The 16856-nt window shown below is 39.1% G+C and overlaps 1 protein-coding gene across 1 annotated transcript in view; it reads right to left on the reverse strand.

The window, feature by feature from the left end:
* Positions 1-16856, reverse strand: part of SYT14 (synaptotagmin 14) — a 141862-nt gene that overhangs the window by 72821 nt on the left and 52185 nt on the right. The window lies entirely within an intron of this gene.

Genomic DNA, 16856 nt, shown 5'->3' on the forward strand with positions numbered 1-16856 from the left:
TGCCCCAGCACATCCTGCATCAGGGCTCCCTTATGAAGAGGTCACTCCCTGCCCCAGCACATCCTGCATCAGGGCTCCCTTATGAAGAGGTCACTCCCTGCCCCACCACATCCTGCATCAGGGCTCCTAAAGTCCACTCTACCTTGGCTACAGGAGGCATCTCCAGCTCCACGTTTTCTTTCTCTCTTAAATTTTTAACTTTTACGTCAATGATTTACCTAAATAACAGAATAAGCAGGTCTGTGAACAGGACAGAGGTGGGGACAGGCAGGTATGTTAGGAAATAGAGTTCACCATACAACTCAGGGATAGCTAAATCCGTGCAAATAATTCCTGGACATAATATCAGATATAAAACTTAACCATGGCTCAGTTTTTCCTTTGATGGACTGTCACTCTCCTTTCTCAAAAGGAACTCTGGAAAATAGGTCGTTTGTAATTCCTCTAACAGAGAAATGTTCAACAGGTCTTCTATTCTTGCTAAGATAGAAAAGCTTCTTGCTAAGACAGAAAAACTTTACATAAGAACTATAAAACTCATTTAAAAATTACCATGATGTCTGGTTCAAATGAAAAATACTGATCTGCATGAACTTAGCACAGATTTACATATTTGATCAGAAGTCCTAATTTTGGAAAAAGAAATTAAATGTGTCACCTAGTGAGTCTAACATACCAGAGTTAGGAAATAAACACAACGTAGAAAAATTAATGACTTAAGTTGAAACTAAATTTGAGGAGATAGATTGGAAGTAGTAGCCAATAAAACACAATAAATCAGATTTCAGCATGGGGCTTCCAGGAAAGCTACTGTTTTCCTGACAAAGCAGCAGACTTAACTTGCATGTCCCTTTTGCCCAGTGGCCTTTCCCCTTTCTCCTGCTTTAGCGGTGTGGCACTCATAACCACGAAGTAACAAGCATGAGAATGAAAACTAAGGATGATGAAGGGGTATCTGAAGAAGCTACCTCCAAAATTTCTTGATGTCTGAGACAAATAAATCCCTATTGGTTAAACAAACAAAAAACCCCACAAAAATGATGACTTCCTTGGCAGTTCAGTGGTTAAGATTTCAAGCTTCCACTGCAGGGGACATGGGATCAATCCCTAGTCAAGGAACTAAGATCCCACGGGCTGCATGGCACGGCCAACCCCCACCCATCCCCGTCTCCAAAACAAAAAACCCCCAAACTTGATATCTGAATTTTCTTTTGTTCCTAAATATATTCTCTAATAGTTTTTAAACTGACATCTTCCCTCCCTTTAAAAATGTCTATTTAACCAGTCACTGAATTATAAATTAAATTGTAATACCTAAATATTTACTATAACATGAAGGCCATTAAAAAATTCCCAACATAGCAGTTCCAAGAATCAGCATACCATCTTTTCCTTTATCTTAATTTTTTAAAAAAGAGAGATGATCTTTCCCAGAGGTCTCCTATTAATAGCATATTATCCCATAGGTCTCACTGGACAGAACTAGGTCACATGTCTATTTCTAAACCCACCTGCGGTGGGGGGATGTGATTACCATAACTGCCTTAACCAGAAGCCATCAAATGGAAGCTAGGGATAGGATACATCTCACTGCTCAAATCTAAATGGTGAAGAGTAGATGCCACTCAACGAATTAAAAGAAAAAAGGACTGGGAACAAGACAAGGATTCTGACTCTCATGGTGCTTGAAGGCCTAGCCACAGAAATTAGGCAAGAAAAGAAAGACATCCAGATTGGAAAGGAAAAAGTAAAACTATCTGTATTGGCAATGACATATTATATACAGAAAACTGCAGAGTCCACACACACAAAAAAACCTTTTAGAACTAATAAACATAATCAGTAAAGCTGCTGGATATAAAATCAATGTAAAAATCAGTTGTGTTTTTATCAACTCACACGAATTATCATCAAAATAAGTTAAGGGAAAAATCCCAATTACAATTGCATGCACAGGATCCACCTGCCAGTGCAGGCGACATGTGAGACATACATTTAACCCCTAGGTTGGGAAGATACCCAGGAGAAGGAAATGGCAACCCACTCCAGTATTCTTGCCTAGGAATTCCCATGGACAGAGGAGCCTAGTGGGCTGCCATCCACGAGGTCGCAAAGAGTCAGGCGCAGCTGAGAAACTGAGCATGTACCAGCATGCACCAAGGGATAAATTTAACCAAGGAGGTGAAACACCTTCACACTAAAAACTATAAGACACTGATGAAAGGAACTGAAAAACACAAATAATGGAAAGATACTCTGTGTGTGTGGATTGGAAGAATACTGTGAAAATGTTCATACTATCCAAAGCAACCTACAGATTCAACGCAATAGCTATCAATATTCCAATGGCATTTTTTTTTCACAGAAATAGAAAAAACAGCCTTAAAATTTGTATGGAAATACAGAAGATTTCAAATAGCCAAAGAGATCTTGAAAAAGAAGGAAAAAGTGGGAAGCATCAAACTTCCTGATTTGAAAGTATATTACAAATCTACATTAATCAAAGCAGTATGTTACTGGCACAAAAGCAGACACACTGTCCAACAGAACGGAGAGCCCAGGAGTAAACCTACATATGTATGGTCAATTAATTTATGACAAAGGAGCCAAGAAAATACAATAAGGAGAGGATAGTCTCTTTAATAAATGATGATGGGAAAACGGGACAGCCATATGCAAAAGAATGATACTGAACTACTGTCTTGCATCATATACATAAATCAACTTGGAATGCATGAAATACTTGAATATAAGAACTGAAACCATGAATTGGTCTTAATAATGTTTTAGATCTGACACCAAAAGTAAGGGCAATAAAAGCAAAAATAAGTAGGATTACATAAAACTCAATAGCTTCTTCACTGCAAACAATCAACAAAATTAAAAGTCAACCTACAGAAGGGTGGAAGATATTTACAAATCATGTATCTGGTGAGGTGTTAATCTCCAAAATACATGAAGAACTCACACAACTCAGTGAGAAAACGAACAATCTGACTGAAAAATGCGTTGAGAAACTAAAAAACACCTTTGGAAAAAAATTGTTTTCCAAAGAAAATATGCAAATGACCAACGGAAACATGAAAACGTTTTCAAATCACTAATCATCAGAGAAATGCAAGTTATCCACCATGAAATACCAATTCACACCTGTCAGAATGGCGATTATCAGAAAGCCAAGAGATAACTAGCGCTGGGCAGGATGTGGAGAAGAGGGAATCCTTGCACACCATTGATGGGAGTGTGAACTGTTGAAACCACTATGGAGAATAATATGGAGATTCTTCAAAAAATTAAAAACTGAACTCGTATATGATCCAGCAATTCTACTTCTCTGTACTTCTCTGAAGGACATGAAATCACCATACTGAAAAGATACCTGCATTTCCATATTCACTAAAGTATTATTTGTAACAGCCAAGACACGGAAACAGCTGAAGTGTCCATCAATGAATGAATGGATAAAGATAACGTGCTTTATACAGACAATGGACTACATTCAGCCATATAAGAAAAGTTGCCATTTGTGACAAGAGGGATGGACCTTGAGGCCAATAATGTTAAGTGAAGTAAATAAAAAAAGAGAAAGATAAATACTGTATGATGCCACTTATACACAGAATCTGAAAAATAATGAATTCATGGATATGGAGAACAGATTGGTGGTAGGCAAAAAATGGCAGGGTTGGGGGTAGGAGAAAGGGATGAAGGCGGTAAAAGGCACAAACTTCCAGTTACAAGATAAATAAGTCCTGGGGATATAATGCACAGTGTTGACTATACTTAATAATACTGCATTGTATATTTAAAATTTGCTGAGAGTAGAATAAAAATAGATAAAAGTTCTTATCAGGAGGATAAATGTACAACTATGTAAAATGACTGATGTTAACTAAGCCTATTGTGATGGTCACTTTGCAATATTTACATATCATGAAACCATTATGTTGTACACCTTGGAATAACACAAAGCTATATGTTAATTAAGTCTCAGTAAAACTAGGAAAAGTAAAAAAAATGACTCAGTGTTTTCATTCCAAAAACGCATGCACTTTGGGAGTACAAAAACACGCACACATTAAACAAAACAAAAACGTGGATGCCTGAAGATGCCAGGAAGGAGGAAGATACAGGATCCTTGCCTTTCTTATCCATCAGTCTAGCAACTGATTTCAGTCTTTATTTTTATTAAAAAAAAAAAATCTTCTCTTTATGTGGGTCCATTTCCACTTTTAATAATCCTCTTCTGAACTTCCTTTTGACGTGACCAGCACATACAGTTTCTGTCTGCTAATTGCGTTATACCTCACTTCCTTTGGCTTACTCTCTCACATATTAAGTCCTTGTCTAGCTGCCACCAACTGTGGCACTTACACAGCTGACCTCCAGTCATCCGGATCTTATTTAGAGTTCGTGTCACTGTGGTCCAAAGACTAAGGCATAAGCTATCCCAAAGAAGTTTACTGATATTTAAAGATGCTAAGTAGGCTCCATGGGTTGATTTCAATATTGTTTCTGGATTTGAGAGAAACAACTTTAAAGCTGTGAAGTGGAATATATAAAATATTTTGGAATACATAAATATACATATACAAACATTGGTATTTATAAATTATATGTTTATATAATTATATATTATTGTATAAATCCTCAAAGCTTTGAATATAATTACCACACTCTTCTCTTTAATTTTCATTTTACTCTTGCATTTTACTTTTCAAAGAGAAGAAGGCCAAACGTATCTGGAATGTAAATTTCATTGAAAAGATAGTTATAAGGATTTCTTCTTTAACTCTCTGCAATAGTATCTTTTTTTCTCTAGCTGTTAACTGCTTTTCACTGTCTACATAGTGTAAGAACTTGGCTTAAATTGAATTGATGTTGGAAAAATTTTAAGACAATTGTTTTATAAAATAGCACAATTTATGTCAGAGTCGTTAGATTACACTATAAACATCCAACCTTAGAAAGAAATTTTTTGTGGGACTATCAAATACCAGAATGATAATGCCATACTCTTACTTCATTCCTCGTTTTACAACCCAATTTCATACTGTTTTATGGAAATGATATAAAAGGGTTCATGCATGAATATATTTTAAGCATTTTAATTTTCCATTTGCATATTGCACAGCACCTAGAAAACAAGACAAATTATCTTCCTACTTTAAGAAAAAAACAGGATGCACGCATATCTGGAATATGACCTGTAGGTCTCAACACTGTGTTTTTTTGTTTTTTTGCTTTTTTTTAAATTTTAAAATCTTTAATTCTTACATGTGTTCCCAAACATGAACCCCCCTCCCACCTCCCTCCCCATAACATCTCTGTGGGTCATCCCCATGCACCAGCCCCAAGCATGCTGTATCCTGCGTCAGACATAGACTGGCGATTCAATTCTTACATGATAGTATACATGATAGAATGCCATTCTCCCAAATCATCCCACCCTCTCCCTCTCCCTCTTAAGACACTGGTTTTCAAAGTTTGGCAACTGCAGCTCTAAAAAGAGGTGAATATTCAACATTTGTAGAATTCATACCACTCTTCAGATGCCTGTGGAAATCTGCTAAAATTTACCATATACTGGGTGATAAGGCTCAACATATTTCACAAAACTGGGAGTGTAAAGGGGATGTTTTCAAACCATAGTGGAATTAAATTAAAAATCAGAAACAAAAATATAATAAAATTTATAGAAATCTAGATAAAACAACTAGAAATTAAGATAAACTTCTAAACTGCCCATGGATTAAAGGAGAAATCACAACAGAAATTAGAAAATACATTGAAAATAATGAGAATAAAAATAATCCATATAAATACTTGCAGAATGTGGCTAAGAAGGACAGTTACAGGCCTAAGTGCATATACTGGGGAGGGCAGGGGAGAGAGGAAGGTTGAAAACCATAATCTGAGTACCCATTTCAAGATGTTTTAAAAACAAACAAATGAAATTCAAAGGAAGTAGGAAGAATGAAACAAGGAGCAGAAATCAAAAATAGAAAACACACATACAAAAAAATGCACACAATAGAATAGCATTAGCAAACCAAAGGCGAAGGCAATGGCCACCCACTCCAGTGTTCTTGCCTGGAGAATCCCAGGGACGGGGGAGCCTGGTGGGCTGCCGTCTATGGGGTCGCACAGAGTCGGACACGACTGAAGCGACTTAGCAGCAGCAGCAGCAGCAGCAAATCAAATTAAAATCCACTGAGAACACTAATAAAATTGATAAGATGCTAGAAGAGACTAGTTAAGAAGAAAAAGAGATGGCATAAATTATTAATCTCAAGAATAAAAAAGAGGACATCATTTCAAATCCGTGACACATTAAAAAGATAGCGAGCTTTCCCTCTGCTCTCCCCTTTTTGGAAACCTGTCAGTCCCGGAGCTATTCAGTGGGCAGAGAGAGGCAGCGGTCCGCACTGCTGGTGGCACCAGAAGCTGTGTGGGCCAGAGCCATGTGTCAGAGCCCAAGGAGGGCAGAGAGGGCATCTGCACACGGGGCAGCACCATGCAGCACGACCAAGTCCAGTCTGGGTGAAGCTGGGCGTGCTGGGTGAGCATAGCACGGGGAGCCAGAGCCTCAGCAGGGTACGTGGCTTCCCCACGGAAAGGAAGCCTAGCCCTGGCAACAGAGCCCAGAGTGAGGAGTGTGTCCACAATGAGGGAAGGGGCCAGAGCTGGGGGAGAACCAGGGAAAGAACTGGAACACACCCTGTGATGCTGAATTAACATGAAAAGATATCAGTGTGAGCTCAGGTGTTTAGAGGTGGGCATAAATGCAGTGTAAATATGCATACAATGTATACAAACACACACACACACACACTCCTGAGTATCCTGGCTCTATCCACAGCTTAAGAAAAACCCTTTGACAGCAACAAGCATACCTAAGTGCTCCAATCCTGGCTTCTCAATCAGTTCTTCACTAAAAGGAATCAGGACTCCATGAAGAAATGGCTAATTCCAGGGCCGAGGAAAGGAAAATACAAGCCAAGCCTAGACAAGCTTCTTGTGTTGAGAGTAAGGACACACTCAAAGAGTGATGAGGTCATGTCAAAAGGACAAAGAAGCCAGCTTGAAGGGGGTCACACTGACCGAATCTCACTAACAATTTGAGCTTCAAAATAAATAAATAATCACAATAATGGATCATAAGACACAGAGGAAAAGAGGACACCATGAGTCCATCTAGCTATAAACAAACACAAAAATAAACTGAAAGAACTTTGAGAAAAATAGGTCATTTTTACAGTTAGAGATGCATTCTGACGAAGGACTTAATTATCAAGAGTAATTTAGTGAAGAAGCCTAGTAGACACCTCCTTAATGATGAGAACAAAGGGAACATTCTGAGCAATGGAATAAATCAAAATTGTGCATCATCTGCTAAGATGCAATGAGAGGAATATGGCACCACTTCCAGCTAGAGGTGCATAACCTGAATCTTATCATGAGGAATATCAGACAAACTCAGATATCCAAAAAAAAAAGTGTAATAGTCAAAAGGGGAATGACTGAAGCACTATTCTAGACTAAAGGAGACTAGAAAGAAAAGGTAACTAAATGCAAGACAAGATTTTGAATTTGATCCTTTTGCTATAATAACATTATTTGGACAACTGTTGACCTTGAGAAGGTTCTGAGAATTAAATGGCAATAATCTGTCAAAATATCAATATTAGTACCTTATTTTTGATGGTTACAGTAAGGCTATGCAAGAGAATATTCTTGCTTGTAAAAAATACACACTAACACATTTGAGGGTGAAGAAGCAACCCATTTACCCTTAAATGGTTTAAGGTGGAAAAAAGGACTATAAAGTCTTGCTACAAATGCAGGATGGATTTAACATTAGAAAATGAATCTATCAAAGTCTTTGCATTGAAAGAATAAAAGTTAAAAGTAATGTGATAATTATAATAGATTTAAAAAATCATTTGATATAATTAATTATCCAATTATGATAAAAGATTTCTGTGCAAAAGAGGAATAGAAGGCAATTTCCTTTAACTCACAAAGGGTATCTTTGGAAGCCCTCTGTGCATGCATATGTGCGAAGTCACTTCAGTCATGTCCGACTCTTTGTGACCCTATGGACTGTAGCCTGCCAGGCTCCTTTGCCCATGGGATTCTCCAGGCAAGAATACTGGAATGGGTTGGCATGCCCTTCCCCGGGGGATCTTCCCAACCCAGGGAGCGAACCCATAGCTCCTGCACTGCAGGCAGATTCTTTACCTCTGAGTCACCAGGGAAACGAAAAGTCCTATAGTAAACATCAAATTTACTGGTGAAATGTTGAGAACTTTACCTCTGAGGTCGAGAGTGAGAAAAAGATGCCTATTATCATCAGTTCTATTCAACAATGTCCCAACTCTCAGAATGGGAGAAAATAACAGCAAATGAAACAAGTGACAAAGGATTAGCCTCCAAAATATGCAAGCAGCTCATGTAGCTCAATATTAGAAAAAAACAAACAACCCAGTCAAAAAGTAGGCAGGCCAATTCAGGCTAACACATATCAAAAATCATCACAATATTATAATTATCCTCCAATTAAAATAAATTAAATAATTTTGAAAAAAGTAGGCAGAAGATCAAGCAGACAGTTCACCAAAAAAGGCATACAGATGGCTAATAAACACATGAAAAGATGCTCAATATTGCTCATTATCAGAGAAATGCAAATCAAAACTTCAATGAAATAACCCCCTCACATCGGTCAGAATGGCCATCATCTTGTTGATGTTTGAAAGAACACAACAAAATTCTGTAAAGCAATTATCCTTCAATTAAAAATAAATAAAGTGGAAAAAAAAATCTACAAACAATAAATGCCCGAGAGGGTGTGGAGAAAAGGGAACCATCTTGCATTGTTGGTGGGAATGTAAACTGATATAGCACTATGGAGGACAGAACGGAGGTTCTTTAAAAAGCTAGGAATAAAACTACTATATAACCCAACAATCCCACTACTGGGCATAAACCCTGAGAAAATCATAATTGAAAAAGACAAATATACCCCAGTGTTCACTGCAGTACTACTTACAATAGAAATAGAAATATAATGGAAGCAACCTAGATGTCTATAAACAGATGAATGGACAAAGAAGCTGTAGTACATATATATAATGGAATATTCAGTTCAGTTCAGTTGCTCAGTCGTGTCTGACTCTCTGCGATCCCATGAATCGCAGCACGCCAGGCCTCTCTGTCCATCACCAACTCCCGGAGTTCAGCCAAACTCATGTCCATCAAGTCGGTGATGCCATCCAGCCATCTCATCCTCTGTCGTCCCCTTCTCCTCCTGCCCCCAATCCCTCCCAGCATCAGGGTCTTTTCCAATGAGTCAACTCTGCATGAGGTGGCCAAAGTATTGGAGTTTCAGCTTTAGCATCATTCCTTCCAAAGAAATCCCAGGGCTGATCTCCTTCAGAATGGACTGGTTGGATCTCCTTGCAGTCCAAGGGACTCTCAAGAGTCTTCTCCAACACCATAGTTCAAAAGCATCAATTCTTCAGCGTTCAGCTTTCTTCACAGTCCAACTTTCACATCCATACGTGACCACTGGAAAAACCATAGCCTTGACTAGACAGACCTTTGTTGGCAAAGTAATGTCTCTGCTTTTCAATATGCTGTCTGGGTTGGTCATAAGTTTCCTTCCAAGGAGTAAGCGTCTTTTAATTTCATGGCTGCAGTCACCATCTGCAGTGATTTTGGAGGCCCCCCAAAAATAAAGTCTGACACTTTTTCCACCGTTTCCCCATCTATTTCCCATGAAGTGATGGGACCAGATGCTACTCAGCCATAAAAAGGACGGCATCTGAGTGAGTCAGTTCTAACGAGGTAGATGGACTGAGAGCCTATTACACACAATGAAATAAGTCAGAAGTAGAAAAACAAATATTGTTTATTAACATATATATATGAGTCTAAAGCGATGGTACTGATGAACCTATCTGCAGGGCAACAATGGAGACACAGACCTAGAGAACAGACTTATGGACATGGCGGGGGAGGAGGGGCTGGGACGAATCGAGAGAGTAGCGTGGAAACATATACACGACCATATGTCAAATGGACGGCCAGTGGGAACTTGCTGTGTGGCTCTGGGAGCTCAACTGGTGCTCTGTGACAACCTAGAAGGCTGGGATGGGATGGGGGGGAGGGAGGTTCAAGACGGAGGGGACATATGAATACCTATGGCTGATTCATGTGGATATATGGCAGAAACCAACATAATACTGTAAAGTAATTATCATTCAATTAAAAATAAATTTTTTAAAAAAGGAAAGAGAACAATGTGCCAGAGGTCCTAGCCAATGGAATAAGCTGAGAAAAAGAAAGGGATTGGAAAGAAAGAAAGAAAACTGCCGTAATGCTCAAATGATGACTGTGATATAATAGCAGTAGATAAATTCAAATGTTCAAGCTGGATTTAGAAAAGGCAGAGGAACCAGAGATCAAATCACCAACATCCACTGGATCATTGAAAAAGCGAGAGAGTTTCAGAAAAACATCTACTTCTGCTTTATGGACCATGTCAAAACCTCTGACTGTGTGGATCACAACAAACCTGTGGAAAATTCTTAGAGATGGGAATACTGCCAGACCACCTGACCTGCCTCCTGAGAAATCTATATGCAGGTCAAGAAACAATAGTTAGAACTGGACATGGAACAGCCCACTGGTTCTATATCGGGAAAGGCGTATGTCAAGTCTGTTTATTGTCACCCTGCTTATTTAACTTATATACAGAGTACATCATGAGAAATGCTGGACTGGATGAAGCACAAGCTGGAATTAAGATTGCCAGGAGAAATAGCAATAATCTCAGATATGCAAATGACACCACCCTTACGGCAGAAAGTGAAGAAGATATAAAGAGCCTCTTGATGAAAGTGAAAGAGGAGAGTAAAAAAGTTGGCTTAAAGCTCAACATCAGAAAACTAAGATCATGGCATCTGGTCCCATCATTTCATGGCAAATAGATGGGGAAACAATGGAAACAGTGAGAGACTCTATTTTGGGGGGCTCCAAAATCACTGCAGATGGTGACTGCAGCCATGAAATTAAAAGACGCTTACTCCTTGGAAGAAAAGCTGTGACCAACCTAGATAGCATATTAAAAAGTAGAGACATAACTTTGACAACAAAGGTCCGTCTAGTCAAAGCTATTGTTTTTCCAATAGTCATGTATGGATATGAGAGTTAAGGCTATAAAGAAAGCTGAGCACTGAAGAATTGATGCTTCTGAACTGTGGTGTTGGAGAAGACTCTTAAGAGTCTCTTGGACTGCAAGGAGATCCAACCAGTCCATCGTAAAGGAAATCAGTCCTGAATATACACTGGAAGGACTGATGCTGAAGCTGCAACTCCAGTACTTTGGCCACCTGATGCGAAGAACTGACTCACTGGAAAAGACCCTGATGCTGGGAAAGATTAAAGGTGGGAGGAGAAGGGGATAACAGAGGATGAGATGGTTGGATGGATCACCGACTCAATGGTCATGAGTTTGAGTAAGCTCTGGGAGTTGGTGATGGACGGGGAGGCCTGGTGTGCTGCAGTCCATGGGGCCACAGAGTCGGACACGACTGAGCAACTGAACTGAGCACCAAATATCTAAAAATAAACTTCAGAAAACACCTTGCTGCTATTTTGGGGGTTTACTATCAGAATGCACACTCTGAAAGCCATTGGCAGAATCTACACTTGGCCTTTCCAAGCAATGTCTACGTGCTATATAGGAGGGGACAACTGGAAACGACTGCAGACTTCTTTCATTAGCAACATGACATCTCAAAGGAAAAGCAGAGATTAGTCAGTCAGAGGCGTGAGGTGTGATGAAGGCCTCCACTAGTCTGGCCTCTACAAAAATTAACAGAATTGAAAAATAACGGCAGGAGACCAGAAACTGAATTAGAAGACGACATCAAGTGGTGCTTCTACTCCAGATGGAGCCATCTTACAGAGCAAATTAACACAGCCTCGGTATTCGATACCTAGCTTTAATTTAGCAAATGCCTTTCCCTTCACAGCAATCCAGAGTGAACACAAGTAACAGGTTATTTACATCTCATCTGGTGAGAACAGCAATGCTTGTACCACCCTACTTCAGGGAAACATAGTAAAGTATTCTTGTTCTCTGCTGTGATCTGCTTTGCAGAGACCCTGGCTGCCCTCAAATTCCAAACAACATCTCCTTGAACCTGTTCTGGAAGACAGCAAGCTATAAGGACTTAGAAGAATAGAAGACTGGACAGATGAGATTTCTTGGTAAGTGTACATGTGTGACGGAAGTGAGAACCAAATCTTAAGGAAATACAGGGGACTTGCCTCGTCAATCAAGTTCTTGAGGATCCAGGGTTTGGTTGGAATATTCCTCCCAAAGTCAAAGAGAATTTGCTACCCCATGTCTGCTTGACATGAGGGAGACAAAACTTTGGTGGGCCTCTTTAAACTTGAAGAGAAGCACATTCCACAATCGAGTGTACAGCTCTGATACTTTTATAAGGTAAAATAAAAAGCTATTAGCTTTGAGCAAGAGCTATTACCCAGAGCAAGGTAAATCTCTCCAGGTGATCCAGGTACAGTGGCATAAACTCTACACTTGACCTTTAAGATTCAGCAAACCAGACGGTCCTCCAACGATTGCAATAGGTCATGATGCTTAAAAGTATTACTGAGAAGTTCTGATGGTAGACCGGCACTGCAGGCCTTTTGATTTTTTTTTTTTTTTTGGTACCTCCAAACACATTTTATTAGAAGACACAGATCAGATTATTTTTGTACCATGCCTTAAAACCCTAATCTTTCTTGCTTTATTTCCCTGATAGCTTGACATAATTTCTGATTTAAAGCAAACTTCATATGTAGCTACTGACTTTGTAACAGTACAGTCTTATTCAGTGCATCTACTTTCTGAGTAGAAAATAATTCCATTGCCTCTCATTTCTTGACTCTTCAGTTCAGTTCAGTCGCTCAGTCGTGTCCAACTCCTTGAGACCTCATGAAGCGCAGCACGCCAGGCCTCCCTGTCTATCACCAACTCCTGGAGTTCACTCAGATTCACGTCCATCGAGTCAGTGATGCCATCCAGCCATCTCATCCTCTGTCGTCCCCTTCTCCTCCTGCCCCCAATCCCTCCCAGCATCAAAGTCTTTTCCAGTGAGTCAACTTTTTGCATGAGGTAGCCAAAGTACTGGAGTTTCAGCTTTAGCATCATTCCTTCCAAAGAAATCCCAGGGCTGATCTCCTTCAGAATGGACTGGTTGGATCTCCTTGCAGTCCAAGGGACTCTCAAGAGTCTTCTCCAACACCACAGTTCAAAAGCATCAATTCTTCCGTGCTCAGCCTTCTTCACAGTCCAACTCTCACATCCATACATGACTACTGGAAAAACCATAGCCTTGACTAGACGGACCTTAGTCGGCAAAGTAATGTCTCTGCTTTTGAATATGCTATCTAGGTTGGTCATAACTTTTCTTCCAAGGAGTAAGCGTCTTTTAATTTCATGGCTGCAGTCACCATCTGCAGTGATTTTGGAGCCCAAAAAGATAAAATCTGACACTGTTTCTACTGTTTCCCCATCTATTTCCCATGAAGTGATGGGACCGGATGCCATGATCTTCGTTTTCTGAATGTTGAGCTTTAAGCCAACTTTTCACTCTCCTCTTTCACTTTCATCAAGAGCTTTTGATAAAAAGGTTACACTCATTTCAGCAGGTGAAGTCAACGTGGTTTGTCCAGTATGTAGCAGCAGCTGGCATGCGACCACCCAGCTACTGAGTTACAAATGTCAAGCTGTACTCCACCATCAAGGGAAATTGGCAGATCTTGCATGAGGACTGAGGAGGCTCTGAAAGCCACGGAGGTGTTATGGTTATCTTGCTAAGCCTGCACGCGTAGCCTCACAAGTAGGCTGATTACAAAATTATGTCTAGGATTTCCCTGGTGGTACAGTGGATAAGAATCTGCCTGCCAATGCAAGGGATGTGGGCCTGATCCCTGGTCTCGGAAGATTCCATTATCGTGCGGCAACTAAGCCCATGTGCCACACTACTAAGCCTGCACCCTAGAGCCCACAGGCCATGCCCACTGAGGCCGTGCGCCACAAGTACAGAAGACTGCACGCTCTACGCCCATGAGCCGCAACTACGCAGCCCACATGCTGCAACTCCTCAAGTCCGTGTGCCCTAAAGCCTGTGCACAACAATGAGAAGCCCACGCAGCACAATGAAGACTCGCTACAGCTAGGGAAAGCCCACACGCAGCAACGAAGACCCAGCACAACCGAAAGTAAAATACAAAAAAAAAAAAGAAAATAATTATGGCTAATGATATGCCCCAAACCAGAAGTGGAATGTTCTGGGATTATGAAGAGTTATAATCTTTCAGAGCCCCTGAGAGGTAAAAAAGAAGGAAACTCTTCTCAGTGGATAGAAGAGATTTTAGAAGTTTCATGGAAGGTTTTATCATGAATGGAACTTGAATACAGTAAAAAACATTTCTCCATCAAGTATATTTTGCTACTGTTGAATACAGTGTTCTATCAATGTTAACCATAAAAAGTTGGCTGCTTTCTGTTGCTGAAGTCTTCTACATCCTAACTGATTTTCAATCTACTTTTCTTATTTATTACTAAGAAAGAACTACTGAATCTCTGAATATAATTGCGCATTTCTATTTCTCCTTTGCTTCAAGTTTACTGAAACTGCTATTCAGGACTGTTATATCTTCTTGATGAACTGACCCAAACTATTGTGGAAATGTCTCTCTTTATCCCTGGTAAGAATACTTATTCTAAAATATTCTTTGATATTAATATATAGCCTCCTCAGCTTTCTTTGAGTGAATGTTTGCATGGTAGGTATATCATTTTTTTTCTATCCCTTAACTTATAAATTATCTATGATTTTATATAAAAATTAGGTTTCTCATATACACATATATTTGGATATTATTTTTATACAGATAGTTTTGCTTTAAAAATCTCATATGACAATCTTTGCCTTTTAATTGGCATATTTAAATCACTTAGATTTAGTGTAATTATCAAAATTGAGGACTGACAAGCTTTCTCTAACAGACCACACAGAATAAATAGTTCAGAGTTTGTAGGCCACACATAGTGTCTATCTCACATTCTTTGTGTGCGTTTATCGCAGCTCTGTGGCTCAGACGGTAAAGTGTCTGTCTGCAATGCGGTAGACCCGGGTTTGATCCCTGGGTTGGGAAGATCCCCTGGAGAAAGAAATGGCAATCCACTCCAGGACTATTGCCTGGAAAATCCCATGGACAGAGGAGCCTGGTAGCTCCAGTCCATGGCGTCGCAAAGAGTCGGACATGGCTGAACGACTTCACTTCACGTGAGTTTTATAATAACTTTAAAACTATAAAAATCTGTTATATAAATACAATAGAATATTATTCGGCCATAAAAAGGATTAAACTCTGCTATTTGCTATGACATGAATGACATGAAAGACTCTTAAAGACATCGTGTGAAGCGAAATAAACCAGACAAAAGAGGACAAATATTGTATGCTTCCATTTATGTAAGTTACTTAGAGTTGTCAACTCATGGAGACAGAAAGGATAAGGTGACAGAAAGGTGACTGGCAGGAACTTGGGGGAGTGGAGAATGGAGAATTATAGTTTAATGGGTACAGAGTTTCAGTTTGGGAAGATGAAAAAGGATGGATGGTGGTGATGGTTGTACAACAATGTGAATTTACTTAATGTCATTGAAATGTACATTTAAAACATTTAAAAAGTAAATTTTGTCATATATACTTTTCATAATTAAGAAAAATGTAAAAATCATTTCAAACACACAGGCCGTACAGAAACAGGCTGCATGCAGATGTGCTTCATGGGGTATAGTCTACCCACGCTGCTGCTAAGTCACTTCAGTCGTGTCCAACTCTGTGCGACCCCATGGACTGCAGCCCACCAGGCTCCTCCGTCCAACTCCAGGCAAGAGTACTGGATTCTCCAGGCAAGAGTACTGGAGTGGGGTGCCATTGCCTTCTCCGAGTTTACCTACACCTCATCTATATGTTTGAGTCAAATCTACCCTCCTGTAATCTGTTTATCTGCCCTAATTATTCTTTGCTATTGTTGAATTATCAAAAAATTGCTGAACTGTTGAAAAATTATTCATTTTTATTCTTTCTGACTTCTTTTGGATTGAGTACTTTTATGATTCAATTTTCTCTCCACTATTAGCTTACTAGCCATCAGTTCTGTTTTATTTTCCAGTGGTTCTTCTAGGATTTATAATATCTATCTGTAACTTCAGAAATGTATCTTCAAACAATTTCATATATAATATAAAAATATTACAATAGAATACATCTCCTTCGACTTTTTGTGTTATTTTCATATATTTTTACTTCTACATACATACTTAGTATCTGCATAGTAATCAATATTAATCATGACTCTAAATTACCACTAAAGATACAATTAAGTTACATATGAAATATAAATCAGAAAGATTTCCATTAAAAAATTAAAGAATTCTCATGCTTAAGGAATAAATTCCATTATCTTTGAGGAATATAGATAGCTTGTAACATACAGCATTCATATTACATCAGAGATGCAAGAAATTTATTAACATATAGCTGACTTTATTAATGTATAGCTGACTTTATTTCCAAGTGCAAATTCTAGATATCTGGTACTTCTCATCTCCAACATTTTACAGGCTCCTAAAATTTTACATGTTTATGTCAATCAGCATATAAAATAAGCTTATAAGTAAATGAAAAGTAAAAAATTAATACAACTGAATTACAAAATCGTATCTGCTACATTTCCCACTGTATTTTTTATTCATACAA

The sequence above is a fragment of the Budorcas taxicolor genome, chromosome 16 (assembly GCF_023091745.1).
Source record: "Budorcas taxicolor isolate Tak-1 chromosome 16, Takin1.1, whole genome shotgun sequence".
In the NCBI taxonomy this organism is placed as follows: domain Eukaryota; kingdom Metazoa; phylum Chordata; class Mammalia; order Artiodactyla; family Bovidae; genus Budorcas; species Budorcas taxicolor.